Below are 9,183 nucleotides of genomic sequence, written 5' to 3' on the forward strand. Positions count from 1 at the left end.
TGAAGCTACAAGTATGACGTCCAGCCGATAATAAAACTTCCTACCTCGTTAGTCAAAGGAAGGAAGGTAATACGTCGGTTTTAACGAACGAACCAGCTCTAACCATCGGCGTTCCCATTTAACTTGCCCATTTTGTAATAGACGATGAAGTTACATTCCTGGAGAACTAGACTCCATCTGAACAAGCGTCCGTTCTTAGGGGACATGTGTCTGAGCCAGGTCAGAGGACAGTGGTCGGTCTCGAAAGTGAATTTCGCTCTGTACTGATAACAAGTAATTTCTGGACCGCCCAAACTAAGCAGGTGCATTCTTTTTCGGAAGCGCTGTACGCCTCCGCTCTGCACGTTAATTTTCGGCTAGCATACAGTACCGGATGCTCCTCCTCGTCTTCGCCCACCTGGCTGTGGACGACTCCCAACCATCTGTCACTGGCGTCGCACTGCACGATAAGTTCCTTAGAATAATCGGGGGTCCGAAGCACTGGTCCTGAGCTCAGAACCTCTTTCAGGTGCTGAAATACGCTTTCTTTGGCCTCATTCCATCGAACGTTTTCGGGCTCTCCTTTTCAGAGGGTGTCTGTCAGAGGGCTTGCTACCTGTGAGAAATTTGGAATGTACCGCTGGTAATATCCCACGAGCCCCAGAAAGGCTCTGACATCTGTCTTAGCTTGCGGTTCAGGAAAGTTATTGATAAGCCCTATATTTAGTTCGGATGGCCGCCACGTTCCTTGACCTACGACATGCCCTAGGTAGGTAACTTGCGAACACACGAAGTTGCACTTTTAGCCCGTTACCGTGAGACCCGCGACTCGTAGAGGTGTCAGCTCATCCTTAAGTGCTCCATGTGATCGTTCCTGCTGTTAGAAAAGATGGTCACACCATCTAAGTATGGTATCGCGTAATCTTGTAGGTCTTTCAAAACAATATCCATCAGCTTGGAAAAGCTAAACGGTGCGTTTTTAAGCCCGAAACTTAGCATTAGTGGTCCAAATGCGTCAAGCGAGGAAGTGAATGCTGCGTAGCGACTTGAGCTTTCTGACATGGTCACCTGCCAGTACCCCCTAAGTCGATTGTTGAAATGTACTGGGCTCCGCCCACCCGTTCAACTCGTTCTTTTATGTTAGGTATAGGGTGAAGTTGGTTCCTTGTAATCGCATTCAATTTCCTATAGCCCACACATGGACGCGGCTCTTTCCCACTCGCCTCTACGAGAATCATCGGGGAAGAGTAATCGCTGTCTGCTGGCTCAGTGATTACCAACTGAAGCATTCGTTTGACCTCTACTTCCATCATTTCTCGCTGACGAGATGAGACCCGGTACGGTTTGGATTGGACGGGCTCATCTGATGTCAACTCAATGTCATGAGTAATCAGCGTCGTTCTCCCCGGCAGGCTACTGAAGCATTGACAAAGTTCCTCAAACAGTTTGCGGAGGTCACTTACCTGATCGGCCTCGAGAGTCAGTCGGTTTACAGAGATTCAGGTTGTCCTCTATGGAGCGTTCCGCATCTGTTACGTCGCTAAAACTGGAAATTGGACCGCTACTTCTTCAGACGCGTTTACCACCATCTTCACAACCTCTTCCCTTCAACTATAAGGTTTCTTTAAATTGCAGTGGTAAATGATTCCTTTATTCCTTTTTCCGGGAACTTCTAGGGTGTAGTTAGTCTCCGATATCTTCTGGGTAACCTTTACGGGTCTCTCCCACTGTACCTCAAGTTTGTTTTTTTCGTGAACGCCCTAGGATCATGACCCTGTCGCTTACCTTAAATGTTCGCCTACGCGCATTTCTGTCATAGTACGCCTTTGCTGTTCCCTAGGCCTCTTTTAGGTTTTTTTTCAACCAGTTCTCGCGAGATACTTAAGCGATCCAGCAATTTGAAAACGTAACTCACTACCATCTGGCTTTCACCTGTTTTTTTCCCACGTTTCTCTTAACATTCTGAGGGAGGAACGGATATCCCGGCCGTACACCAGCTCGGAAGGAGTGAGCCCCGTTGACTGATGTGGGACCGTTCTCAACGCGAACAGGGGTTGCGGATAAACACTCCTCCCAGTCTGCATTGTGTTCTTGGCAAAATCCACGTAACACTCTTAAGCACCGAGTGCATCTTCTCAACGCTGTTTGATTGTGGATGGTACACGGAGCTGTGTATCAGCCGCACACCACACCTTTCTAGGAACGTCGTGGTTAAAGCACTTGTAAATACCGTCCCCAGGTCAGCCTGAATCTCTGCAGGAAAACCGATTCGCGCAAACGCGGACAACCCAGCGTCGACCATCTCGGTGGAGCTATTTCTCCAAAGGAATCTCTTCAGGAAACTCTGTCGCGGGAAAGAGCATGGTCAAAAGGTACTTGCACCCTGATCGGCTCGGCGGCAAATGCCCGACTGTGTCGATCACCAGCCGACGGAATTGCTCTGTGATTAAGGGAACCAACTTATCTCACGGCTTCCCAACTCGCTGACGCGCGTCACAGGACCCTACATAATTTTGCACATCCTTAAAACATCCTGGCCAGTAATATCCTATAACAAGAGCCTCTCCTACGTTTTGTTGATTCCTAGATGGTCCGCCCAGCCATTTTCGTGACACAAAGTCAGGATATCCGCCCAATACCACTCCGGAACGATTAACTGATCGAGGATACGGCCCCTACAATGTCGGTAGTGTCTATACAGCAGTCCTCCCTTTTCGTGGATGGTTACGTTGCACCTAGCTATGCTCTCTTTCGCCTTGTAGTGTAAACGTGTCATAGTCTGGCCCCTCTGTTGTTCCGCGCTGAGCGACTCCCTGTCCACCTGGAGAAGCCTGTCAAATCCCCCAGAGGCAGGTGAAAGTACAGAGCTGCTCTCCCTATCTGTTACTTCCACTGGCGACCTTTCTTCGCTACGCGAGTTTTCTACGGGGATCGTTTTAATTGGCACCGCTGCTGTCACACTGTTTCTTTTTCCTCCGTTGTCCCAGGTTCTACTAGGGAATGCGCTTCCTCGTGTTCTGCCACCGCTGCGCTGGGGTCCTCGGTCAGCTGAGTGTCGATTTGGCGTGCTCGCGAGCGGGTTAATGCCTGCACCCTTCCTTCTCCGAACTCCTGACCGCGCTCCCGTAACAAACGCTCCGAATGGTTTGAAAAGTGATACGGGCAGTCAATTGGTAGCGCCTACTCAACGCCTGCCTCTGTCTCTAGTTCTCCGAAAGGACCGGAAATTGTCACTCGTGCTATTGGCATACACACTCTGTGTTCCTCTAGTAATGACTTGATCCAAGTTACCTTCCCTATATAGTCCTCGGCTTTTACAAAAGAAAGGTGAACTAGGTCCATGGTTCCTCCACTGTCCCTTAATACCTAACAGGTTTTTCCGCTAATCTGTAGGTCCTGGAGGTATGGACGGAGATGCTCGTAGCTTTCGTCGCTTCCGCCCACTTAGGAAAGCACTACGGGCTTTTCTTTGCAATCCGGGGCATAGTGACCTAGGCCCTGGCACTGATAACATCGGACGGGTCGCCTCTTTTCGAACTCTCACCTATAAACCTTCTTTGTATCTTCCTCCGGAGGACTTCTAGCTCCTTTATCCTTGTTCCCTTCCTGAGTTTTTTTTTTTTTCATCGACTCGGCCCTTTCGGTAGGTTTTACTTGTGTCTATTTTTTGTGGTGATATACCTTCTCGGATTATCCATTCCATTTGAATGCTCGTCGTCGGTAGTGAGTTTTCGTCGCATCACGTACTCCTCAGCTAGCCGAGCAGCCCTATCTACCGTGTCTACGGCATTTCTATCCTGCACCCAAAACCTCACTGACTGTGGAATGTTGCAGTAGAATTGTTCGAGACAAACACACAATACTTTTGTCTCTACTTTCGTAGACTTCGGCACCCTTAACCCGCTCAACAAGGTTTGTTTTCAAACTTTACGCAAACTCTGAGTAGCCCTCGTCGCTCTCTTTTCTCACTTCTCCGAATAGCTGCCTAAATGCTTCCGGGGAAATTCGGTACCTCCTCAACAGCGCTGCCTTTACTTTCCCGTAGTCTTCCCGTCATTCTCCGTTAATCTTGCGACTACGTTCGCTGCCTCGCAAGGCAACAAAGTCACCAACCGCTGTCACCAGGTCCCCTGAGTGAAATTGCACCTTTCACAAGTTCTCTCGAAATTAATCAAGAATAAGGCAATGTCCTCTCCAACTTTGTACGGTTTCATCCAGTGGTCTATCCGACATGGCTCGACTTCGCTTGATCTGCTACGGGTGTCCCCTTCACTGTCCGCCGCTGGACGCGATTTCTGAAGTTCAACCTGTAGCTCTGCCATCTCTTTTTCATGCTTTTCCCGTTCTCGCTTACGCTCACGGTCACGTTCTTGACACTCACGCTCCCGTCTTTCTTGTATTACCTCCCAAGCAATCTTAATGCTTTCATCGTTGCCACTATCTTGAACTGCCTTTTGGATAGCTGGCTTTTCCATCTTTTCGTCCGCCTCAAATCCCTACTCGGCGCACAATAACAACAAGTCTGGCCTCGTCAATCTTCTAAGATCCATGGCAGCTGCCCCGACTGGGGGTTAGAACTGTTTTCCTTAAATAATTCGTGCAAACACAAAATATGCTACAAATTCCCGATTCCTAGACCCATCAAAATAAACACTCAAAATTTGAAGTCTGGCGAATCACAAGGAAAAAACCACGCACTCACTCACGGATGCAGCACCCTGCCATCTGGTTCATCGGTCCGCTGTTTCCAGTTCCTGAGGATTCCCTGGGTCGGAGGCTCTTTCTTCTTCGCTGTTCCCAGTTCCTCAGGACTTCTTTGTTCGAAGGTTCGTCCTTATCGCTGTTACCAGTTATTAGATCTTGCCGTTGAGTGTGGGAGTTGGCCGACGTTGAGGAGGATTTTAAAAACTGAAGGTTTATTTGCATTATTTACAGTAATAACACAAAGTAATGAACAGTCATAAAGTCATCGACGGCCGGCAGCAAATCGGACGCTGCGGCCCGTGGCAAGAAGAAAGAAAATTTCTTCTCCCTGTCTCGCTTTTAACCCCTTCGGTCTCTCGGGGTCACGTTATTTTCGGCCAATCGTCGAGCCAGCTCAGATGTCATTTTTCTCCAATGGTAGGCGCTCGCGCAAGTGCCGTCACATTTGAGCAAAGGCTCGATTGTCCGATGGTTGACTTATCTCCGGCGTCGCCTCCTCGCCTGGAAGCGTTCAGCTAGAGGAGACGGGTTGTTCTCGAACGACCTTCCAGAGCCGCAAAACAGCTTTGCTCGAGACCAAGGCCAACTGCTTGGAACCGTGCCAGCCTGCCGTTGCACTTTCGCGAAGAGTCAAGCAGGGGGGAGGGGGGGAGACAAAAGCTTGACGTGCGACACACGAGGTGGGGGTCGCCAACCTGTCTAACGGGTGCGGTAATGTGGTAGAGGCACCCGGGCGCACCATAATTGGAATGCGACGTCGATTGGATGTGGTCGGGGATCTTGAGTGATGCCAGGAAAAATGTCGCCGCAACCTTCAGTACGGCTGCATAGCCTAAGCTGTATCATAATATAACTAAAGAACTCGTTAATTTATATTACAATATATTAATTTGCACAGTGTTTACCAACATAACTGGTACGATAGTTGACTTGGGTATCGTGGTGTGGTCAGCTTCATGTGTCAAGTGGTATCAGTGTTGCCCCCCCCACTTGTTTCATAGCATTCTTAAAACACAATGAAACAGCTTTCCACATTATGCTGGAACACGGTATGAATTACCTCGGCAGCTCAACACATGCGAGGATACGGTAACGCTTGTGTAACAGAATGTTATGTAGCATACTGCACACGCATGCATATTCCTAATTAAGAACTGACTGAATACGTTCACATTTACATCGCATGACGGTGTCGATAGACAATTGCTATCTGAGTTCACAAGTTAGAAATAAGCAAGCTTTGAAAGAAGACCCAGCACTGAAATGGCCACATGTTGGTGCACGTGCCTCTTCACGTGGATGTAACGTGCCACAGTCTGAAGGCATACGTGCCACCAAAATGGCTGAGTGGATGTGGAGGTAATACTTAGGAGGGCAACTTGTAGAACAAAAAGAAAAAGAAAAAAAGCCTAAGATATGTTTATTCATTGCATGAAGGTACATCGTCACCCTATATAGTATTTTTGCAGATTCAATGGAACACAAATCGAATAGTGCCAGAATTGAAACAAATGTGGAATATGTTTCATACTGATTTTGAAGAATGAACAGCTATTGTCAAAATATATGTAAAACAATAAACACATCCTAGTGTTCATTCCATTGGCAAGTTCCTGTAGTTACATCGCACATTATTTATTTATTTATTTATTTATTTAAAAATACCTTACAGGCCTCAAAGTGAGGCATTGATTAAGGGGGGCAGTACATAGAAAATACATAGAATACAAGACATCTATAAACCGTATCTGTTTACAACCTACAACCGCAAGTACAATTGAGATGAAAAAAGAAATATTTAGTTCATAATTCACTAGGAAAAAGAAGAAACATAAACAACATAATATGATAACAAGGAATAAATCACACAGATTGCTTTCAGTGAAGTCGTGTAATTAATAAGATCAGAGTGTTAAACAGTAATAATAAAAAACTATGACAGAAAAGTTACGGACTCGACATTCCAACGAAACGGTAAACATAGCGACATAATGGTAATAATGCGACAATAAGCTGTAAAATATCGTGCAAGTATAGAAAGCATTGTGCGACAAACGTAAAACTTCACTATTCTTTAGTCATGCATTCAGTCAAGGCATCACGGAATGAATCGTAGTTGGACTGGCTTGCAATGCTGTCCTGGAGTGAATTCCATATTCTGATAGCACGAGGAAGAGCAGAGTAATAGAATGCTTTTGTAGACCCGTAAAGGCGGGCATAGCTGAAATGATTATGAAGTCTATGTGACGAGGAGTAGGGTCGTCTCAAGCATGAGGGTGTTCGAGTGGAGTGAAGGAATTTGCGGAACAGTGATAAAAGGGCAATGTCTCGGCGAGTGCTCAAGGATTGTAATGAAAGGTTAAGTTTTATTTGTGTAACACTAGACTGGTAGCTCTAATCGTTTATGATAAAGCGGCTTGCTCTATTCTGGATCCGTTCTAGCGTTTCAATTAGGTATTTCTGGTGAGGGGACCAAATTGGAGATGCATACTCGAGCTTTGGACGAACGAGAGTTAGGTAAGCTAGCTTGCGAACATTTGCAGGAACATTTCTTAAGTTGCGTCGCAAGTACCCCAACGATTGGGAGGCATTAGCTGAAATAGACGTGATATGCTCTGTCCAAGAAAGATTCGATGTGAATAGAACCCCTAGATATTTATATTGTGTAGCTGTTGTAACAGTGTAATTGTTAATATGGTAGGGATACTGTGAGGTTGCCGACTTCCGGGTAAAAGACATTACTTTGCATTTCGTGGTATTTAAGGTCATTAGCCATTTATTGCACCAGTTATTGATTTGTTGAAGGACGTGCTGAAGAACGAGATGATCATCTGAGTTTTTAATTGGGCGATAAATTATGCAGTCGTCGGCGAATATTCTGATGGTGGAGGACAAATTTTGAGGTAAGTCGTTAATAAATATTAGAAAAAGCAAGGGACCGAGGACGCTACCCTGTGGTACACCAGAAGAAACGTCTGTTACGGTGGAAGAGTAGTTATTTGCAATAGTAAACTGCTGATGATTAGACAGGAAATTTCGGAGCCATGACAAGGTAAGACAGTCCATTTTCGCGGACTGTAGCATTGTTTACTAAAAGCACAAACGGAGTACCACGAACAAATGACGAAATCACTCGCATACAAAGGGCTCTTCTATGCAGGCTCTGTTTTATGCATATACTATGCCCACGGGGGTGACCTTTACAATACTTTACAATACTTACAATATTTACAATTTACAATAGTGCACAGGTAATGTTTTAGGTGTTCAAAAGCTATCAGAAAATATTTGTATTTACAAATTGCCTACTTCAAAGCATCAAATATTTGCACGCGCTTAATCTAAAAAGTGAATACTTGTATTTATTATTTTAAAAGCATATCCTGTGTACAATTGGCACAAGAGACTGTCACAGGAGACATGAGAGACTGGCACAACTGCAATTCAGAAAGAATCTTTTCAAATTTTGAAAAACAGGATTGGCCCAATTTCTTGCCTTCTGCACACAAATGTATTACACAGTGCATGCAGGTTTATAAGCCCAATTTTAAATGTGAAGTTTATACAAATATTTATACAAATATATGTCACACCAGTGCTTATACAAATGCTGGTACATTAGTTGAAATAAACTGTAGGAATGAATTAAGCATGGTGGACTTGACATTCAACTCAAATCTTAAATTACTCATCTATGTTACTTATAACAGGTTCTTTCTATGGTAATAATGAACTTCCAACTGCCGTCACTCAACTTCTCTTGCAGCCCCTCATACAATAATATGCTAAGATTCGTATATTGCATGCTGTCAATAAAGTATTAATATGCCAAGAACAGACAACGAATACTCATTTTTTGATGCCCTGATTTGATGCTCTGATCAAACAGACAGTGGAAAGCTAGCTTACTGAACAATCTATTCCTCTAATAAATGAACTCATTGGTAAAAAAAGACGCAAATAGAATAAGATCATCAGAATCCAGGATGAACCATGTAGACCAGAACCTAGAGCCAACAAATACATGAATTGGTCTAGAAAACAAGTTCATATGTACCAAAGAGAATACTGATAAAAAGGAGCCTAAGAGCACATCATTCAGACATCTGTAGTGTAACAATAATAATTACAATGAACATACATAGTTTGTAGGGGCATGCAAACCGTAATTTTTTTTGATACAGACGAACATCGATTACTTTCCGAATAATGAAAAGCCACAATATAACAAATTGCTATTTTTGCGGACTTCTTTTAATCAAGGTATGACTATATTTTGAATTTTTTCTCAGCTACAACGGCTTGTGTGGGTCAGTTCTCGAAATTCCTTTTTCTCTGTGTTTCATAACGTGTTGAGAAAAGATCCAGAGAAAATATGGTGACACCACAAAAGTGTTTCAGGGACCCTTTAAGAGCAAGCTTCAGCTCGGGGGCTCTCGTCTAAACTCATGGGAAAGGGGAAATCATTTTTCTTGACAACTATTGTACCAAACCTGATGA

The sequence above is a fragment of the Dermacentor andersoni genome, unplaced genomic scaffold, assembly GCF_023375885.2.
Source record: "Dermacentor andersoni unplaced genomic scaffold, qqDerAnde1_hic_scaffold ctg00000039.1, whole genome shotgun sequence".
Lineage (NCBI taxonomy): Eukaryota > Metazoa > Arthropoda > Arachnida > Ixodida > Ixodidae > Dermacentor > Dermacentor andersoni.